General features: G+C 46.9%; 1 long non-coding RNA gene across 1 annotated transcript; it reads left to right on the top strand.

The window, feature by feature from the left end:
- The first annotated feature begins 249 nt into the window (after positions 1 to 249).
- On the top strand, positions 250 to 9,696 carry LOC108505064. Its single transcript, XR_001877373.1, has 3 exons — positions 250 to 820; positions 7,869 to 8,010; positions 8,089 to 9,696. It is a non-coding gene; the product is annotated as an uncharacterized LOC108505064 (long non-coding RNA).
- Positions 9,697 to 19,900: the final 10,204 nt, after the last annotated feature.

Here is a 19,900-nt window from a genome sequence, read left to right as displayed (position 1 = left end):
TTTGCTTGCGTCAGAGTTACTGAGCAAGAACATGAGTACAAAAAGTCTGAATTGTTGAAAACAAGGCGGGGGTGGGGTGGTTTGGTTTGTTCCCCCTCCTACCGCTTAGTTCCCAAAGTTTCAAGGTAGGAAAGGAAGTGCTTTCGTCATGAGCAAGGTTTTCCCCTGTGAGTTTCACATGATCTGGGCACTTCACTCCCTTGCTCACATGGGAATCTTCAGGTAAATAGACATGTCCTTTTTGGTTTTGTGCTCTGGTGTACAGAGGCTGAGGACAGAGCAAGGACAAATCTCCTGCTTTTAATTTTGCTGAGGGTGTAAAATGAGTCGAGGCTTTCTGCAGTCACTATTCTATTCATATCTTTTGTGTCCGATTCTATTTTTGTTGGCTGTGCCCCTGGAGGTGGAGGTGTGGAAGTGCGTTTCTGCTGGTCTTTGCAAGCGGTGTAGATGTTTCCTCTGTTCCAGGCACCACCTCAGACGCTGCGGCCTTACAGGAGGAGTAGGCGGATGTCAGCGTGGCCATTTCTCACCTGTCTGTAACTTTTTAATACTTCCTTTTACTTGGGTTTGCATTTCTTCCATGGAACGAACATCTCTGGGTAGCCACTGGGAGGTGTAAACGGCTTGGGATGGAAACCACAGCTTGTAGGTGCGCCCTCTGCCAGGCTTTTCTGGCACCCGAGGAAGCCCAGTCTCTGTCTGCTCCCAAGCGAAAGGGATATTACCAGCTGCTCGGTGAGAAAACAAATTCACAGAGATACAGGAAAGTGTGTTAAGTTGGTGGGAAGCAACGGGCATGAGATTCCTGGCAGCTCGGGTATGTAAACATTCGTAAAATAGAGAGTGTGTGCATGTGTGTACTTTGTGGTAGCAGGAAACCCAAGAATTCAGCTCCATTATTTTTGCTGGAATTGGTAGCAATGGTGCCAGACAAATATTATGTGCCCTTAATCCTCCTGACTTTACACCTGTGAATGACCTAAAGACCATCCAAGGTGATCTAAATTACAAGACATCTTTACTAATTAATAATGGGGTTTGGGATCTGATTTGGTTTTTCATAAAGATGGGTTTCTGTTTCTCAGTAGCTCAGATGCTGGGCTACCTCTGGGGGAAGTGAGGGGAAGTGGAGACAGGAGGTGGAGGTAATCTGTGACCTCTTCTGAAAATGTCACATGGATGTGACTAGCCTGCCACAAATTTAGCACTGGTGGCACTGACAAGACACTGCAGTGGAAAAAGCAGAGGTGTCCTTTTAGCAGACGCAGGGCAAGGAAATTGGCTGAAGTTAATGGATCTAAGTTATAATTTCCAGTGGAAATACTAATGCAATTAATATATTTCCACATAGCAGGACAGCAAGTCCATGCTAGTGTTTAGCTGTTTGTCATGATTGCTCAGGAGACTGGCCCAGCCACATCCTGGAATCTGTCCAGCTGCACCCAAACACATGCAGCCTGTGTGAGGGGTGGGAGCAGGGCTGAGACACAAACCACTATGCCAGTAGATTTGAGGGGCTGGAGGAAAAGAGCATCACCAGGACGGGCTGCTGCATGGTAGTGGAAAGCAAAGGTGGCTGAAGAGGAACATCTGCCCCTCTGACCCTGGCCTGGGTATGGGGCTGTTACTGTACTCCAGCTCTCCGGCAGGGCACCCACCACCCTGCCTGGGGTCTGCACACCCTGTCTAGACACAGGGCACAGGGCTGCAAAGCCCAGCACACCCCTCACGCAGTGCTGCAGATCTCCCTGCTGCCCATTTGCTGCTGGCACCTACCTACCACCTCCTGCAGAGAAACCTCCCTCTTCTTAGGGGTTTACCTGTTCTCAGTGAAGTTACAAACCCTCTAGGGCAAGAAGCAAGTCTCTTCTGATCTCCTCCCTGAACATGCCGCAACTGCATGAAGCTAGAGAAGGGATTTTCAATTCTGCCAGTGTGGTAATGGGAGCTGAGAAAGTGCCCAGCCAGCTACAGCAAGATGAGGTATGGAGCAAGATGTGTTTCTCATCACTGGTGGAGCAGATCCACGAAGCAGGTGTTGTGGAGAGTGGTGTGCTATCCCACTGCAGGTCCCCAAAGCAGCACCCCATCCCCCTCCCTGCAGAGAGTCCACGCACACGGGACAACCTGCGCAGCCTGGTGCCAGCACCCCCTTTTTCTCCGAGTCTCAGCTGAGCACGTGAGGGTCCTGGGGTCCCCAGCATCACTGGTGGGCCCAACCTCAGGAGCTGATTATGGTGTACAGCAAGGGCATATCTTCAAATAGGTGCCCTTAACCTGGCCTAATCTGCACATCTGCCGCAGCAGAGAAAAATCAAATATCTCTCACCTAAATAAATTGTTGTTCAGGTTAAGGGAAGTGCCAGAAGCTTTAAAGAAGCTGTTGGCAGTTTCCAGAAAAAAAGGAGCAAGTGACACCTGCTGCACATCAAAACAGCTATTGCCCATGTATCAACAGGATAGTTATGCATGTAACAAATGATCAGGGACATGGAAAGCACAGGTCTCAGAAACCAGGACAAATTCCACATTTTTTTCAAATCCTGCTTCCACAGTCCCAAGCCCATACACAGCAGGGCAATAATGCAGCACAGTGATTTCTGTTGGCCTCTGCCTATTTCCAGCCACAGCATCCCTGGCTGCTGATTTATTCAGCAGACATCAACCAGTGGAATGTTTCCATGATATTTTCATCAAAAAAATGTGCTAGGACTAAGTGCTTTCACCATTTTGTTTGTTTGTTTGTTTGTTTGTTTTTTAAATGAGGCAGTCTTAAACTATTCAGGATCCTCTCGGGTCATGACATTTATCTGACATGAAGTGCTGGTGTCAGAAGGTGCTGCTTGCAGTGCTGGTGGCTGCTTAACCTCCAACAGGCTTAGTTGTAACTCTCTGAAAAATACCATTTTGGTCCTTCATGGTGGAACTCGTCATAACCTTGTTTCCAAACACATGGGTTGCACTCCACACACCTTACAACTCCATGAGATATTTGCATTAGGGAGGCAGCTTGCTTTCCCACCTATCCTGTTCCATCAAAACACATCTTTAGCACCAAGCAGCCAAGGTCATCTCCTTTTCTTTTTTTGTGTTCCTCCTGCGTGCTCTGAATACATTGTAATACAGTCTTCAGCTCCACTATTATATCTTTTCCCACAAGACCATTGTCTCATTCAGTCCTCAGCAGGGAACATGCTTTCATCTTTGCCAGCTGGGCATGGTTGGAGCACCCCATGCCTGCAGAAGCTCCGTGGGGAGAACGTGGAGGCGAGGCTTTGCAGATTCTCATGCACAGAGGATGGAGGAGTTTGGTTAGGTCCAAATCTGGTAGGAAATTTCCAGGGAGCCTCTCCCACTGCCTCCTTTGTCAAGCCGGTAATGAAGAACGTCTGTGAGGATGGGATTCCTCTCATCTGATTTTAGGTGCCTAAAAGCTAGGTATCTAAACCTAATTAGTTGGACAGGCTTCCTGCATAGTCAATGGAGACAAATAGGCACCTCTAGTGTATGATTCATCTCACATATCTTGAAGTTTATCTTGAGAAGGGCTGACTCACCCGACAGCCAAGCACTGCTTCTCTTCCGTGACTGTAAAGGCAGGTCGGCAACATGTTGAGGACTTGACAAGTACATTTTGGATGTCCCAAGTTGGGTAAGGTAAGTCCTACTCCCAGCTGCGGCCGTGTCTGTTGAAAGAATCATCATTATGCTCTAGCTTGCCCCCTTCCCCCCTTGTGTCCCACAGAAGGTCCATTTCCAGCCCTGCCCAAGCAGGGCTGGGTTTTAGTCTGTCCAAATCATATTATCAGTCTTTATCACATTATCAGACCAAGTTAAATATTTATAAAGCACCTAGGGGCAGGGTCCATGTCTTTCTTTTGTTTGCATATTCCCTTGAAGAGTAAAGCCCCTGTGCTGGTTGCAACCCTTTGCAGACTGGTGCAATACAGCACCATGAGTCGCTGTGCTAATCTGTAGGTCTTGACAAAATGCAGCCGGGAATGCAGAAAGAGCTCATGGACATTGGGAAATAGGCAGGAGTGAATCATAAGAGTCAGGAGAAGCAACTAATGTGTGGGAAAAAGGCAAATGTGCTACCTCGGCATAAACATATAATAAGGAAGTATGTAATAATAATTATTGTTATTGTAATACGGCCTGGGTGAGCATTTGGAAAAAAGATATCTAATAACTGACAAGCGACATGGCTCGGTTTGTTTTGATCTGAAATTCAAACAATGGTTGTGTTTATAAGGCAATAATACGCAGGGCACAGAGCACTGGCACCACACCAACTATGCACTCCTCAAGTTGGGTTTATATAGGTCATGCCAAACAAATAATAGTGTTCTTCAATATAATTACTGATTCATTACAGAAAGAGAATGTAATCGAGTCTGTTTGGATTTCAGGGAGGTGTTAGATACGGTAAATTCATATATTTGAACTTTTATTGGGAAAGCTTTGTGCGATCGCCTAACTCTGCTCCTGGAGGAATCAGCGATAAAATTCCCACTGCTGCCTGCCCTGGCAGCCTGGGATCCTTCCTGCAGGCTTCAGCAGTTGCTCATGCTCCTGCTGGCCTTTGCAGACTCTTTCAGTGCCCTTTGAAGCTCTTCACAGGTAAATTGGGAAACTAAACTACTTCTAGACTGAGACCCAGATACAAATGCTGGACATGGCACTTATCTCAGGCAATTGCACCCATCCCTTGATCCTGGGCTCACCACAGCCCCTCCACTTCTGAACCTCCTTGTATATGGCTGACTTCTGGATGTGTCTCTTGAGACGCATTATTTCACTGTTATTTCAGGGGAAAGCAGCAAAAGACAAAGGACAGGATGGCCTGGCGGTGCCCACCAGCTCCCTGGATGAGAACACCCTAGTTTAAGTGGCACACTTGGCCACAGGAGAGTTAAACTGGGTTGTCCTCATCCTGGGAAGATGTCTGTGGGGTTGGGCAGTGGTTGGGCCATGCTGCATGATGAGAGGGTGCTACCAGCACTCATCATCAAAGGAGAAGGGCCAGGCTCAGCTGATGGTGAGGGATAATCAGGGATGCTGCTCTGGAGCCTTTTGGATGGCTTTGCCACATGGCATTCCCTGGGGCATGGTGAACTGGCATTTTGGCTGCAGCACTCTGCTTTCCCCAGGAAGACCTGGGCAGCCCTGCACCAGTCCAAGGTGTTCCTTGCTGGCCTCTGCTCTGTATGGACCCTGTACAGCACACAGGGATGGATGATGGTGCCCAGAGTAGCATCCTAACACCCAGCTGCTGGGACCAGTGACAGGGCATTGCTCTGCGTGATGCCTGGACTTAAGGGTTTATCCAAGAAAACACAAGGCATTGTGACACAGTCTTGGAGTCAGCATGTGTCATGTCCATGACCAGCCCTGCTGCTGCTCCCCACAGTGCGAAGGGCAGAACCCCAGTGTCCTTCTTCCTGCTCTGCCCCAGGGAGCAGCTGCCTTTTAAAAAAAGGCAAGATAGGGCATAGCATGAGGCTTCCAGAAAAACAGGGACCATGCCAGTCGCGTTGGTGGACCAGCACCCAGTGGAGGGAACACTGGTAGAGCACTAGACCCACTAGTCAGTTGACTTCCGTGAGTCCTGAAGAAGTTCATCAGGAACAAGTAGGACCATAGTAATTTATGCTTTCAAAAGGTTTTTTGATAATGGCCTTTCCAAGAATGAAACAAACTTGGCAGCCATGGGATGAAAAGTCCTGTCATGGATTGAATATTGAGTCAGAGCTAATAGGCAGGAGGGAAAATCCATTAAAAGTAAAAGGCCAGTGTTCCAAACAGGGAAGAAAAGCTTACAGGGGTTGGAGGGGGTGGTGGGGCCATGCCTGTCAGAGATGAAAGCGGCCCTCTGAATACCATTCCAAAAATCAGTAAAGGGGGAAGAGGAATAACAAGGCAACAGCATTTGCTGCCAACAGAGAACCATGTATTATAATTGCAACCAAGACTTGGCAGGACTGGAAGGGACTCCAGAAGATTCTAACTAAACTTGGAAGCCAAACCACCATGACAGAGAAAGTTCAGTACACACAGATGCCAAAGCAAGCTATTTTGGAAGAAATTGAGCAAGCCTCTTGCTCTGAATTAGAAGTTGGCTGGTGGGGGTCAGCAGTGGACACGGGCAAGGACTATTCAAGTGTTGCATGTAAAAGACCTGCTCTGAGGGTCAGCATGAAGAACATGTCATCGTATAACCTGGGCACACATCACAGTCCATGTCCGCTTGCCCACTGCGAAGCAGGACCTAAAGAAACACTGTAAGATGGACCATACTGAGTCAAGAACAAAAGTCCGCTAAAGGCAGCACAGAAGAATAGAAACGGGATCAAAGGCAGAGCCGAATGGGAGACTTCTTCCATGAAGGGAGGTTGAGGAGTATAATATTTCATTTGCACTAGGGTTGCAGAGGTCTACAAAACAATAGTTCCCTTAAGTAACAACTGGCTGATGCTTTCAGTTTATTTGTACTTTGCAAGTTGAAAAAAAAGATGTAAAGGTGCTTTTAAAAATAGTTGCAAGGGAAGTTACTGCTTTGCCACTGGGCTGCCTCTCAGTACTGTTCCCTGCTGGGTAAGATCTACTGACAAGCTCATACCTGGCCTGAACTCAGTTGCCTCTGCGTGCCAAACCACCCATAGCAATGTACTCGCTCAGGCTGGGTTTGCTGACACCCACTTTTGCAGAGGCTGGATTCAACTGCCTTGTGGGCAATGTCCAGCCCTGGGCAGCAGCTGGTGAAGCACAGCCTGTACACTGAAAGGCTGCTTACATCAGTGTCTGGCTGTCATGGAGTGGGGACCGCATTCCAGGGAGAAACATGGTCCCTGGCAGGGTGTGGTGACACCAAGACCCGGGCAATAAGAAACGGAAGGAGGTTGTGTGTGTAAATAATTTACTAGTAGACCTAAATGCAACCAGGCCTTTGTTTATTTTTACGAAGTCAGTAAAGAACCACACTGATTCTGAGACTGGAGTTTGGGGACCAGAGGCTGCGAGGTGACATAAAGCAAAGGCATCTGTCCTCTCTGTGCGGGAAGTTAGCCAGGCTGGGAGGGGACAGATGCCTTCCGATTTCCAATTTTTCCTGCAAACACAAACCTTTGTGGAGAAACTAGAAAGGGAGAAGTGCAATGCATATACAGGTGACTGCCCCGGAGAGGTAGGAGCTTTGCCACATGATCTGTGGATGACCAGGGAGGGGAAATCGTTTGCTGAATGATGCCTGTCACTATTTCAATCAGTATTTCTGGGTGCTCCCAGCTGCCAGTGCTGTGCTGGGAGCCTGGGTTCATGGAAAGGTAGGGTTTTGGCTGAGAAACAAAAAGCAAAGCCTGGACTTACTGTCATCAAAGAAGAGCTAATCATGCTCCTCACAAGAGCAGACACACTGGGGCTGGTGTCTGGGCTGCTGTGTAGTACAAGTGCTGATGGGATGACATGATGTCCTGTTCCACAGCACAGTTACCTCAGTGTTGCCAAACCCAGGCAGCCTTGGGAATCAATAGCAGGATGCTTCCTCCTTAGAAATCATTTGCTTTCTGTAAGGCGATAAAAGGTCTTGCAGACATGTAGACATTGATTACGGGCTACTGGGGAGGAAGAGGAAGGTTACTTCTCCTACTTTACTGCTCTTTTTGTTCTATAAAACTCTGCTCCATACATCATGTGGTTGTAAGAGAATCTAATTTTTCAGTTAAGAAAAGCATTCTGTTCCTGCTACCTAGTGCAGAGAAAAACATGAAAACTCTGGAGTGTGAGTCAAAGACTAGAGTCAAAAGCAAACATACAGAATTCAACATTATTGGTTTTATTTTATTTTTTTTTATTATGTTCTTTAGGTGACTGGCATTATTTTGGAACCCAATTCTCAAACATCTGGGATTAGCTCTCCTGGAAATGTGAGGATGTGGGCCCTCTAGTGCCACTTGGAAAATGTCAGTATTCCAGCCCACAGTCTGCAAGGGAGGTGTTATTTGGCAAGTAACTAGAGTTTAATCAGAAGTTTGGGACCACCTTCAAGTGGTCAAGGAGAAAAACAAATCAAATTTTCTTTTTCAGGTCTCCTGCATGTGGCCGGTCCAACTGGATAATAGGTCCAGCAGTAACTCCTACCAATAGGAACTCTTCCCCTTCAGTGGTTGCTTGATGTCCTGTGTGAAATGAGAGTTCAGCCAATGGTATAGGCAATTCTTAGTGGACAAGTATCTATGCATGTAATTCTGCAGTAACTGGTGTCTCCATGTCTGCCATTCTCCCTTGCCAGCCCAGCAGAGATAACTGAAGTTACCTGGAAATAAATTTCTCCATCAAGTGTCCTAGCTGAGGCTTTGCTGCAATAACAGCACATGCACAACTTGTGCTGCTTAGTTTATCTTTGGATGGACAATTGCTATCTCCAGGCCTACAGAGTAAGCATTGTTAGATATATTAAAATAATTTTTAAAAAGTCTTCTGACTCCAAAGTTCACAGCCTTTCAGTTTATGTATATCCAGCTGGGAAATCATGCCCACTAATTTTTACTGAAGTTTGCAGTTGATTGACCCACCAGTACAATGCCAGGATGCTGGGTAGACTTGTGCAGCTCCTCCGAAGTTCAAGTGCGTTCAAGACGCATGGCTCAAGGATGACCAGTGTGTTACCTCTAATATCATTGATGGATAAAACCCCTACAGATTCAAGTTGTAGTGGATATGACAGTGTCTGTTGCAAGTGGAGCTGTTTCAAAATGCAAACCAGAATTTCTAAGTGTCACTGAAATGCTGAAGATCCATTGAGGAGCAGGTGTGGGGTGGTGGATGGTAAAGGCTTTTTTAGTGAAACTGTTCAAAAGAGCAAGTCTGCTGATGAAGGGGGGGGTCCTATGGTCACCTCCAACATTATAAGCAGAATGAAAAGCAGCAGCAGCAGCAAAATCCAGTAATGCACCAAAAGATAAGTGTCCAGCCTAAATCAGGACAACAAAAATATCTGTGCTGGTGAATTAATATGCCAGTCTACACCATATTTCCTGAAGCAGTTGAACCCTTAGCCATGAAACTCATCCCAGGAAGAAGAGCTGTTGTAATGACAGTGCTATAGAGGGGGTTAGATCTGCCTCCTAGATGAGCTGTTTACTGTTATGACAAGCTTGCATTTGTGAAATGCATACTTTTCACAGAATCACAGAATCATTAAGGTTGGAAAAGATCTTCAAGATTATTGAGTCCGACCTTTGAGCAAACACCACCATGTCAACTAAATCACAGCATTAAGTGCCAGATCCAGTCATTTATTGAATGCTACCAGGGATGCTGACTGCAGCACCTCCCTGAGCAGCCTGTTCCAATGCTTTACAACCCTTTCAGTGAAGAAATTCTTCCTGATGTTCAGCCTGAAACTCCCCTTGAGCTTGAGGCCGTTTCCTCTCCTCCTGTCACTAGTTGCCTGGGAGAAGTGGCTGACCCCCACCTTGCTACAACCTCCTTTCAGGTAGTTGTAGAGAGAAGTAATGTCTCCCCTGAACTTCCTGTTCTCCAGGCTAAACACTGCCAGCTTCCTCAGCCACTCCTCATCTGACTTACTCTCTAGACCCTTCACCAGCTCTGTTGCCCTTCCCCGGATCTGCTCCATCACCTCAACACCCTTCTAGCAGTGAGGGGCCCAGAACTGGACACAGTACTCAAGGTGCAGCCTCACCAGTGCCAAGTACAGGGGAACAATCACTGCCCTGGTCTGGCTGGCCACACTATTGCTGATACAGGCCAGGATGTCACTGGCCTTCTTGGCCACCTGAGCACACTGCTGGATCATGTTCAGCCACTGTTCATCAGCACCCCCACATTCTTTTCTGCTGGACAGCTTTAAAGCCACTCTTTCCCAAGCCTGTAGTGCTGCATGGGGTTGTTTGACCAAAATGCAGGACCCAGCACTTCACCTTATTGAGCCTCATACCACTGGCCTTGGCCTGTCAATCCAGCCTGTCCAGATCCCTCTGCAGATGCTCTCTGTAGTATCAGAAACAGTAAAAAATAAGTGTTTTGGTGTATGTATGCACTGGTGAGAGTGCATGTATTAGACTAAGAAGAGTGTGCATATTTGCATGTGTGTGTGTTTGTGCTGGTTTAAGGACTCATGTATGTGCATGAGAATAAGTGCTAGTGAACATATGAGTGGCCATCATGCATCCGCATGTAAGCACCTGAAACTGCAGAAGAAAAAGGGTGGGTAGGGCTGTGTGAGTGCTCATTCACTGCAAGTTCTCACTGAGTGGTTTTTGCCAGCCGTGGGGAGTGTGGGTCTGTACCAGTGGGAGGGCAGAAGAGCAGCAATGTGGGTACAGGCACCAGGGTGTGTGGGAAGGAAGGCGAGCGCCAGTGCAGGACAGCGCTCAGGGCACTGCAGTGCCAGAGGGGAGATGCAGGAAGGCCTTTTCCCAACTGTTTCTACAACATGGTTTGACTCAGCAAAGCATTAACATGGTAAAGAAAAGTCTAGAAGGGCTCCTGCCAGCTACAAATAGAGCGATCAACATATACAGGATGTGGTAAGAGCTAAAGGCATCCCGTTATTAACTTCACTTTTATTTCTAGGGGATTCACTTCTCTGTTCTGTTTACTATTTGGGAAGTGAAATCTAAGATCATAGTACCATTTAAAAAAAAATACCTGTCACAGCTCATTTGTTTTTCTACTTCATTATTTTCCTTTTAAAAGTTACTTTGCTTTTCTTGAATGGAATTTATTGAAATTGCTGGTAACACATGAAGTCTTCACTCTGTTTCTCTCCTGAGAAATTACCTAATTTGCTCTCATTTGAAACTGTTGACTCTGAGGGGAGTGTTTACACCTCACAGTGTGCTCACAGTATGGTGCAACTCGGAGCAGAGGAAACAGCACGGGTTCCTCCTCAGCACAGCCAGAGCTTGTACACTGCTCACAAGGTGCTTTGTAAACATTTATTCATTCTTGTACACACGCTCCCTTCCCTCCCCCATCAGGTGAGGAAGTATTATTGTCACAATTTCACAGATGGAAGAAGTGAATGCACATAGGTTTGGTGACTCACCCGCAACCACTGAGGCTGATTTAGAGCTGAGGTGTTAAGCTCCCAGCCACCTAATTTAACCCAGCAGGTCACGTTCCCACCCAGGGCTGACAATATAGATAGTGCCAGCTCCATCTATCTGCCACCCACTTGTCCTGTGAAGCAGTAACACTCATCTCCACATTTGCAGAATGAGATCAGATTGCTGTGGCTTACTCCATGTGATGGTGTCATCAGAGCGCAATATATCATTATGATATCATGATGTTATTGTGCCTGAAACTAACGCAAGGCCACGCAAAGAACAGAGGTAGGCAGCTGAAAATCAGCAACCATGTACTCCTCAACCACATCACACACACACACTGTTACCAGGGTGTTGGTTGATTCCACCATACTGCAAAGATCTGCAAACAATCTGCATGCTGGGCAGGATCTCCCCACCTTCACTGCTGGGGTTTGGGTTAATTTCTGCCCTATACAGTCCTGGTGAAAATGTCTGAGGTAGGAAAGATGGCTCTGTGAGGAGGTGGAAGGAAAATGGTTGCCTCTCAAGTGGAAATGGCTCTAAAAGCACATGGTCAGAAGATAAATATCATGGTCCCAGTTCTCCAGTGGGGCTAGTTGTTTTTAAGTGCTGAGCACTTACGGGAAACTAAGCCTTCTAAATGTGGTTCTGTACAAACACACAAAAAACCCCAGAACAGAACCTTCAGTGTCACATCACGACTGAACATCCAGGGCCACATGTTGCCATTGTTTGATTCTGCTTTGCTATTTAAAATCCTCACCTGTGTTGTTATTCACTCCCACACAGAATCAAGAAAAACAACAACAATAAAAAAACCCGCTCCTTATCATCTTCATTTACTTTTCACACTGTTTACATGGGGAATGATCTCACTCATGCCTAGCTCATCCCAGACGACTCAGATTAGTCAGTTCCGCTTTCTGAGACCGGCTCATTTGGCTGACTGGGGCTCAGACCCTGCAGGATGCTGCTGCACCCAGCGTCACACTACGGAAGGGGAGGTCAGCTTTCCCTGCACGAACCTTAACTTTCATTTTTAAATAAAACACATCGTATTTTCATCTTTGGAATATAATCTTTGTAACAGGCTGTTCCAATGACTCTAGTGTTTCTTTTTGCCACGTGCAAAATTTGTTTCCATTGCCACGACAAAGTTTGCAGAAAGATCCATCTTGATTTCTGTGGGCTTTGGACCTGCCTCACAGGGTCTGGTACTGCATCTGCTGAGAGCAATGCCAAAACGCCCACTAATTTCAAGGTATGAGAAATTAAGGGTCTCAAAAGTACTTGGGAGGGGGAAGGGAATGCATTTGAATACCAGGATTGTTCAGAGGCCTCCCTAAATCTCTTCCTACCATGGTGTGTGGTTTTGGGGTGCATTGGGACTTTACAGTTGTAGAGAAATGGGTGAATCTTGAGCATCTAGAAGGAAGATGGATTGTTCTTCTTCCTCTGACCCTCCTTTAGGAACTAAGTGCCACCCAGACTGTGCCAGAGACATGGGTTGTAGAGAGTCAGGACAACACCCTTCTGGGCTGTTGGCTCTGGAGTTGAGGTTTCCTTCTTTTCCTGACTGAGGGTTAAATGTGAGTTTTCCTCCGAAATCAGGGCAGCCAGTGCTCTGACCAGTGGCAGGAGAGCATAGGCTGGCATGTAGAGGAGCCTCAAGTCAGCACCTTTGTCCACAGAAACAGAAGACCCACTGTTGTTGAACTGGCAGAGAGTTAATCTCTTAGTTAAAATATTACTGGGCTCTACCTGCTCTTATCCTTCCACAGTGCAAGGGGCAAAGGGCTCAGTAGGTCAGCTGGCTAGTACCTCACAGCAACTGCAGGGACCCGGTCAAGACCCAGAGTTTGACCTGTGCCTCCTTGGTTAGATCCTTTTCCACAGTTCATGTAATTCTTTTATAGCCCTTGTTCATGCTTCGGTATGTTTCATGCTAAACAGAACAAAGGAAGAACCCTGGAGAGAAGAAAGCCAAGGCTAAAACTAGGTACAGTCAGCACGTCAGTTGTCCTGCAGTAACACTGAGTGCACAGGATGCTCAGGAGGGCAGCCTCAGCACCGCTGGCTGGGAGAGGAAAGTCCAGCCCTTAGAACAGTGAAAAACACAGTGCCTAGATTTCAGGAGTCCCCAGTAGGGAAGGCAGCTGTGCCAGCTGTGAGAGACAAATAAAATGCCTAGTTGAGGAGTCACAAATTCAGCGCAAACACCCAGGCAATACCTCCTCACCTTCTTCTCCTAAGCGGCATGCAGCCAACACCCCGTGGCACAAGTAAGCAGAGCCCTGGGCAGCACTGGACTTGTTTGCTGCTGGCATTGCTGCTGTGCCTACCCCAGCCACAGCAGGGGCTCCCAGACCTAAGCCACCAAGACTGCAAGTTACAGTTTTGCTGGCCAAAAATTTTCTAAATGGGAACAGCGAGCAATCCTCACTATCTCTTGCAGGTTCCAGTTCAGCAATGTGAGCTACACCCATTCATCTAAATGCAGAATTAGCTCTGAAACTAATGATAAGGTTTTAAATGCCGTCATACAGCTAATTTATTTCCCCACTGTCCCACAGTGCTTCCCAGGTGCTGAAAAGCTTAGCTGCCAAAATCTCTGTGGCCTCTGCTGACAACCTTAGAAACGCAGCTCTGCATTACACCATCTCTAGCATTCATGTGGGCTCTGAGTGCTTTCAACCCTTAATGTGCTGAGCCTCAGAGCCCCCAGCAGTGGGGGAGGGGCTGTTCTTCTCCTGACACAGCTGAGGAGAAGCAACTTCTCTCTGCTTACAAGGAGAAGTGGGTGCTAGGGCACCACCATCAGCTATTGCCTCATGTCTTTCATGTGTGTCTTCCCTCCCAAGAGCAACATGCTGTACCTTGATGTCAGTGGAGTTACACAAGTGTAAGCTAGGTGTGATACCACACCACAACACACTGGCTGTGAGGAAGGCACAAGGTCATTCCCCCCTTGGGAAGAAGAGAGAAGGACATGGGTGTATGTACACACACGAGCATACCTCGGTGGCTGTGTGTAAACACATGTGTACCGATGGAGTTCCCACTGGGAGACGTGCCCCATGTGCCATATGTCTGTTCAGGCAGAAAAGCATCACTGCCCCAGTTCCTGCAGCAGAATCCTTTTTATAAACCAGAATTAACTCCAAAGCCAAAAATACCACCACAGGGCAGCCTTCCTGATAGGTGGAATAGTTTCCTCTTGAGAAGAAACCTGGTGGAAATCCCCTCTAGAGACATTTTTAACTTTGCCAGAAAATGTACAATGGGAGTGACTGCTTTAACTAGTGAGCTGACTGGGATGAGCTAATGGGTTTTTCCATCTCTGGTGTCTAGTTCCAGGGATTTCCATGAATTGCTGTCAGGACAGAAGAAGGCAACAGATTGCAACTGTGGGATCTGCTGTTTCAGCTCCACTGACACGTCATTCCCCCAGGACACCCAGTGACCTGGTTAATCTAGTTCTTTGCTTCTGACTTCTCGTAAATGATTTATCAACTGGCGTGGATCCCTGTTTGCTTAAGGAGGCGTGTGACGACCTCTAGCAGACCGGCTGCACTGAGCTACTGCCTGCATTTGGCACCTGGCTGCTGGTCCCAGCTCGTGACCCTTGGCATGGGGAGCAGGAGGACGGGGCTCTGGTGGAACTTGATGGCAAAGACTCATGCAGGGAATGTGGGTGGTGTTTACAGGGTTCTGTGGAGAGCCCTGGTGACTAAGCTGTCAGCTCATCAGCAAAGGCGCTTGCAGGCCTGCCTTGGCCTGCCCTGACCCTCATGATATGTAGGTCCTGACTGGGAGAGCTGCCTGTACAGACTGTGGGGTATAAGCCATGGGAAACATCAGCTGCACCAGCACCAGCCTTCAGGTCCATGTACTCCAGAAAAAAAATAATATGAATATCCATCGCCTGGTCCATCCTCAGCAACAACACAGTGTCTGAACCAGATGCAGCTCTAGAGGTCTTTGTCATGCAGACACATCACCACATGCAAAACTCTACAGCTAAAAAGAAGAGAGTACAGATCTAAACTCAAGCACTCAAGCCAAGGAGATGAGGGATGATCTTGCAAGCTTTACATCCTGCCTTTGTAAGTGAGGCTAAAAGAGTGTGGAAAGAGCTCAGATACCACAAATTGGGCACCCCCCTAAAAAATTGTCTATGGGTAACTCCCTGCCTTCCCTCCAGGCCAGTTATTGCTGCTTCCTGCTCTGATTGTTTCAAATCCGGTTATCTTGAGTTATGCCTGTTCTGGCAAATATGGTGCAGCAAAGGGGAGGTCCTGTTCTCATCAATGCTGTATACATGCCACAGATCACAGAGATTAGCATGGGAAGAACAGCTAAGATGAGCTGCTTGAGGCAGGTACTGCGGAGCTTGCAACAGAGCTGTGTACCATTTAGAAATATAAAACTGTTTAACAAAATCTTTGTTGTGGAAGGTACAGGGCTATATTGAATTTCCAGATGGCTGGAGGCTGTTACATAGTGGCAGCACCCAGCAGAAACAGAAACTGAGGAAGCCTACTCCTGCACCAGCCTGGACAGCCCCGCTCCCAGGGGGCACAGTGTCACACCACTCAAGGGCCACACATCATCATGGAGGGCTGGCTCAGGCTGCGGCGAGGAACCTGTAGGCAGAAGCATTGGGTGTGTTTTCTTCTCACATAAAGGTGGATCTGGAGCAGCTTTCAGCTTCCTGGGACCTGAGAAGTGGTTTTGTTTATAGCCCAAGAGGGTGGAGGGTGCTGCTCTTGTTCCCTTTTTGGGAGTACACCATGAGCTTCCTTGCCTCGTGCACACATGACATGCTCCCACTCTGCACCCTGTACAGCAGTGCTGCAGGAGGACAGACAGCTGGTGGGATGTGTGAGGGCTAGTTCCACCTCACCAGGAGAAGTCATAGCCACCCTGCAGCTTAAGACCCAAAACCACATCCCCAGAAGCATATTCAGTCTAGGCTGAACCCACATGCCCTATGATATCCCAGTCATAGTTGTAGAGTAGAGAGGTAGGACAGGGAAAGAAAGGAAGGCTATCAAATTATCACAAAGTATATTTCCAGTCTTTTAATATGAGTTGACATATTTTAGGTATAACCTTCAAAGTGAATTCCCAAGTGCTGATAGATATTTATATAGGTAACTCAGGGTTCAGTCTTAGTTTCAAGCCCAAAGTCACTGAATGTTCACACCACCTCTTCCATATACAGACTTGCTCTCCAAATAGTAAAGAAGAGCCTGATCCATGTAGAAGTTATGTCCTTAGTGGCAGCACAAGTACTCCTGGCTCAAACCTCTTGGCTCTGCAAAGTCAAACAAGTTTACTGAGGACAGCACAAAATTAGGGTGATGCAAGTGCAAGACTCCCCAAAAGCATTCCCCTGTCCCTGGGCACTGAAACAGGAGCTGAGTTTTCTCATTGACCTCTTTTGTTGCAATGGCACATTAAAAGAGCACTCAGTCTTTGGCAGAGCCAGGACTGCAGCCTTTTTCCTCTCATCTCCAGTCTCCCAGATGGGGGGAGAGATTGTTTCCAGGTGCCTGGCCTTATTCTGGTCCTGGCTATACAAGGCCATTTTCTGGTCCATTTTCTGCCTATTCCAAAGGGATTTTAGTTTGCATTTTTTTTGACCACAACCAAACAGATATTTTTATTGAGCTGTTCACACAGAAGCCATTTTATTGAGCTGTTCTGGTTGTGGTGCGCTAAAATCACCGACCTGGCAGAGCAGTTCAGTGCAAAACAGAGAGAAGTCACACACCTCTCAGCTGGGTCTTACCGTAAGAGATCCTGCTGGGATGCTCTGGTCAAGATTACATCTACCTGCCATGTAGTCAAGGCATCTTCCTTTAACACCACTGTTCTGGGAAGACTGGCTCAGAGTTAAGAGGCAGATGATCCCAGTGTCTTATCCAGGTCCACTGCTGATGAGGTTCACATTAAATCTACTGGCAAGATCTAACAAAATCGCCTGCAGAAGGGAACAGTTATGGATGAATAGACGTTAATAACCTGCTTTTCTTGGACCTGATCCAGTATTCACTAAAGGGATTTCCACAAGGAGTAGAAGGATTCTTGCAAGTTTTCTTCTGCTTTATTAAAGCAGAAGAAACCCCCAACAACCAAATGAAAAACTAGCTTAAAAGTTGCTTCCTCTTCTTCTTATATATTTATTCTCCTTTCTGCTTCTTCCTGGCACTGGGAAGAGTATATCCCACCTCTGACAAGCCTGTGATCTGAGAACTGCCTGTAACATGAGAAGTGCATTTCTGAGCCCCCAGGTTTGTTGGCTGTGGAGAACAACTGCCTGAGCCCTGCTCCACTTCCAGGCTTGTCACTCATAACAGGCACCGGCTCAACAGAATTACACACCAAGAGGACATTCTTCCTATCTTATTATCACCTTCCAAAACTGTCAATTAAAAAATGTCACATTTATGTACCCTCTGGGTGTCATCTGCCTTGTTTGCGCACTTTGTTCACACAGGGTTTTGCCACACACTTCCCATAAATTGTCTGAGGAGGAGTGTTGCAGGTATCAAGGCACTTAAAGATGCTGTCAGAGTGTCTGATTGAATTTCAAAATGCATTGCTTCTGCTGCATTTTGATTTCAATGCAAGTTGGGCATGTATACCCATCTCTAGGTACTGAACACCTTTCAAGTCTGGTTGACAGTCTCAATCCCCTCTTAGACTACAGCACTTAGCTCTCAGGGTGTTGAGAGGATGCAAGAAGTGATGATTATGGATTCTCAGGAAATATAAAAATGGGGTATTTCCAAGTAAGTTAACTAAGTAACTTTTAAGTCAATTAGAAAGTTTATTGACAGATTCATGTGATTCCCTCTGCCAACACCTCCAATAAGGAAACATTTATGACCCTTCTCCTTAAAAAGGCTTGTTTTATCTCATCTAAAATAGAGCATGAAGATAGATCTGTCGACATTAGTGACATTAACTCTTCCTTTTGGCCTCGTGCTTAAAAAAGAAAAGAAACAGTCAAACCTTAAAATGGAAAGGGAATCACATAGAGTGGCTGTGGCTGGGAGCCATTAAATACTTGACTGTAGTTTTTCATTGAAACAATAAAGCAATTTATTGTACAGATAGCTTTGGCAAAGTGGGATTTAGGTTCTTATTAGGCTCACAGCCCTATATCCCCAAAGGTCAAGTACAGTATACTGAGGAGACACTGGCTCTCCCCACAGGAGAGCTGGCAGTGCATCAGGCAAAGCACAAACCAAGTGTGTGCAAGCGTGAGGCCTAATGGAGCTGCTGTCACTCTGCTTTGATTTTCATGCAACTTCAGAAATGTCAGGGTCAATTCCCAGGTTAACAATTCCTGGTCCATTGCAGGCAAGTGTGGCGTCCAGAGGTGGGCAAATTCATAGTCGTCATTACAAACAAGAAGAGAGAGAGAAAAAAAAATCTAGTTTGTTTGCAATGCAGTCTTGACTGCCTGTAGGTTTAGGTCGGAAGTACTCAGTGTGAGGCCTGTCTTTATGCCCCATTTTGGAAAGGAAGGTGTTTCTGTCTGTCTCAGCATGTTGGGGTGTGAGCAATAGGGCTGCCATCTAGAGGCCAAAGTGACCTTGGACAGCACATTCCCTTGGACAGCAATGGCACTGGCTATGACCTGCTCCTCTCACTACCTAATTATAAAGGATTTCTGATTTCTAAATGAAACTGCTATAGTACAAAGCACTTCTCCATCCACATCTCTCATTCAAGAATTGTATATCGTGCCTTAATCCATCCATTTTAAAATGGTCTATATAGATAATGGATGCATCTACCACAGGGATGAAAGACAGTATGAAATGAGATACAAAGCAGAGTCTTGCAGAAATACTTGAGGGGCCCTGAAGAGCTCGAAGTTTCTGGCAGTGGTGTTAAATGTGTGGTATTGAAAGAGTTATAGCAGGGAGTCTCAAGTATGGGACAGGGTTTGTTTCCCCTTAGGCACATCAAGCTCTATAGCCTCAGAGTGAGCATGATTTTCTGCTTGTCCCATTGCTACTCCTCACTACTGCCAGGCTTTGAGAGAGTTTGCTCTGGAAATGCTCCAAACCTGTATCTCTTTTGGCTCAGAATGTGCTTTTCTCCCATCCCTACAGAAATCTCACTCCTGTCTGACAACCAGGTGGGGGGATCAGGTCTGCTGAGACCAGCAGCAAGCTCTGGGTACCTAGGCCTGGATCCTGTCCTTCTCAATCTGTTCCTGAACTGAATATTGCAAGTCAAACTAATCCAAACTCCGGGCAACTGGAGCCAGTCTGTAACTTGTCTTGGTGGTTACAGCCTGTATAGAAAAGTCACATCACAGCTGTCACTTCTTTCACATGGCTGCTTCTCATCTTCTCTCTCATCTGGCTTAGGAATGGCCTCTCCCGTGAGCATTTCCCTACAGCAGGCGTAGGAGTCATTTAGTACAGACAAATGTTAAAAGGAACCAGGCAGAGGACACTCTTGGCAGCCTACTGCTCTCCAAAATGACCTATGGTAATTTGAAGTGTGTTAAACCCTGCCACCTCCCACACACCTTGAGCACCTGAACATGTTGAAGTGGAGCAGGAAGGTGAGGGTTGGAGGGCAATGATACCCTGGCCTTGCAGCTGGAGAACCCCAACAAAAGGCCCTTGCAAAGCCCTTTAATTTTCCTTGCACGCTGCCTGCCCTGCTCCCTGCACCCACCACATTGCAAAATCCCCCACTGATGTGACTAAGAGTCACGTTCCCCAGCCTCAGCATCGGTTTCCACCTCTCACAGTCCTGAAATGGAGACAGGGAAGTGTCAGATG

The sequence above is a fragment of the Lepidothrix coronata genome, unplaced genomic scaffold (genome assembly GCF_001604755.1).
Source record: "Lepidothrix coronata isolate B3197 unplaced genomic scaffold, Lepidothrix_coronata-1.0 Scaffold182, whole genome shotgun sequence".
NCBI classification, from domain to species: domain Eukaryota; kingdom Metazoa; phylum Chordata; class Aves; order Passeriformes; family Pipridae; genus Lepidothrix; species Lepidothrix coronata.
Note: the sequence above shows the minus strand (reverse complement) of the source record. Positions and strands in the feature narration are given on the sequence as shown.